This window comes from Neomonachus schauinslandi, chromosome 11, assembly GCF_002201575.2.
Source record: "Neomonachus schauinslandi chromosome 11, ASM220157v2, whole genome shotgun sequence".
Lineage (NCBI taxonomy): Eukaryota > Metazoa > Chordata > Mammalia > Carnivora > Phocidae > Neomonachus > Neomonachus schauinslandi.
The window spans coordinates 71,337,716-71,340,252 of NC_058413.1; positions in this window are offsets into that span (position 1 = coordinate 71,337,716).

Sequence of the window (2,537 nt, forward strand, 5' to 3'; positions counted from 1 at the left end):
AGTTGGTAGAGCATGTGACCCTTTATCTCAAAGTTGTGAGTTCAAGCCCCACATTGGGAGTAGAGATTACTTACAAAAAAAGAAAAGAAAAGAAAAAAAATCACTGGAAGGAAATAATCTTAAAATTAATAGAAGCTCTTCAGGTGGTAGGATTATTTTATTTTTTCTTTATATTATAATTTTTTATGTTTTCCAAGTTTCCACAAGGCTCTGTTTATTTTACAATCAAGAAAACATTTCTAATTAGACACATGCAAGTGGGTTCAGGGATCCCCCCCACCTGGGAATCTTCCATGAACTACCGATTGGGATGCGTCTTCAAAAGGCGTACGTCTTAAATGACTTTTTCTCGGTGCCCAGCACAGTAACTGCTCTGCAGTGAGTGCTCAATCAAAGGTAAATCAATAAATAAACGAAAAATGAAGCCTCGTTTGGAGTCAGGTAGACACTCGAATCACTCACTGGGCCGCTGTATGATAACAGGAGACCCAGGGAGCACCGAGCCCTGGGAGAAGGGGTTCCATGTCTGGATCACTCCTTTTCCTAGAACTTAAACCAGCATCTTTATATCAAGGGTCCTACTCTTCAAATTCCCATCCCCACCCTCTGAACTGTGCCCTTTCTTTCAGGTCTGTTTCAGATGTCATCAGCTCCTTGAGGTTCTTCCTGATGTCTCTCGTCTGATAAGAGATTTTAAGTCTCTTTGGCAGGACTCCTTGTCTCCTGCTGTGTATTAGTTATTTTTGCCCATACCTTCTCCGTTACGAGACTGGAAGGATCCTCAAGGATAGGAAGCATGCCTTGTTTAGATTTCAGTATTTAACAGTGCCTGATGATATTTTTGCACATAGCTGGTACTCTGTAAATGATTGTTACCTTGTATCACCAATTCTGCCTCATGAATTTTTCTCACTTGGGCCTTCCCTGACCAGTCAATTTGAAATTGAAAGCACATGTCTCAGATCTGGTTTTTATTTTATTTTATTTTATTTTGCTATAAAGTGATCATCACCATCAGATATACTAAATAGTTTATTTACTTATTTCTTTATTGTAACCTCCAACAGATAGTAGAGATGAATATTAGTTTTGTTAACACTGTATCCACAGAGCCTATGACAGTGCCTGGCTCATAAGGTGGCCAGTAAATATTTGTGGAATAAATAGTTGAAGGATAAACAAGTTCAGTTCTGTAACTTCAACAAACAGGTACTAAATGCTTATTACTATTTGTTTTTTTTTGTTTTTCTTTAAAGATTTTATTTATTTATTTGACAGAGAGAGACAGCGAGAGAGGGAACACAAGCGGGGGGAGTGGGAGAGGGAGAAGCAGGCTTCTCACTGAGCAGGGAGCCCGATGCGGGGCTCGATCCCAGGACCCTGGGATTATGACCTGAGCCGAAGGCAGGCGCTTAACGACTGAGCCACCGAGGTGCCCCTAAATGATTACTATCTGTAAAGTATGACAGAAAGAACTTCAGATAACTCAAAGATGACAAAACATGGCTTCTCGTCCACAAAATTATTTTCAGTCTCATATAAGAGAAAATATCACAGACAGGATGCAGCATGAACTTTGGTAAGTGCAGTGATAAAATGTTTGACAGAGTCCAGGAGGAGTTTGAGGAATAGAAGACTTGACTCCCATTAGCTGTATGTGTAGTGACTTCTTAGAGGCTGTGAAACATGAGTTGAGTCTTGAAACATGGATAAGATCTGGAGAACAGTAGAGAAAATGGTGGACATGTTAATGGCCGGAGTGAGAAAAGCAGGAGCTGATGAAATTAATTTTGAAGACAGTAATGGGGTCATTTGCCATACTCATAAAGAAGGGGATGGCAAAGGAAACAGTTTGGAATTTTACTTAAACTCACGTGCATCCCTGTGGATATTGAGTAAGGCAATGTTGTCAAGTCTTGGGAAAGGTTATTTGTAGTAAGGAAGAACTGGAGTCGGGGAGGTATGGAGAGCAGAGATCTCTTGGGAATCTGCAGAAATCCCCTTAATGTTAACTGATTAGGGGCTGGATTTGGTGGCCATGTGTATTATATCCGTGAAGCGTGAGAGTTTACCACGTAAAGTGCTGCAAAGAGACATTTTGAAGGTAGAACCAGTACAACTCTGCTTCTTATTCTGTTTTTTCATTTGTAGAACAAGAATAGTAATTCTGTTTGGCCTACTCTAATGAGACTATTTAGAAAATATAAATGAATCCTTGTTCAACAGTAACTTTTGCAGTGAAGGTAGATAATCTCAGCATTGGATGGGACTTCAATAACCAGCTCTGTCTTTTACCCATTGCATTGGCCTAAAATTTACAGTCTGATTTCACTTCTACAAAATAAGCCAGTCAAGGTGCCTATTCTTGTTTTATAGATGAGAAAACTAAGGTATAGAGGTTGAATGATTTCTCCATACTCACGTAACAATTAAGTTACGAGGCTGGTACTGGCACCTGGTCTTTGGAATCCTACTCGTGTACAAATTCCAGTTCGGTGCTCTGTCTACAACCTAGACTAATTCTCTGGGAAATATCT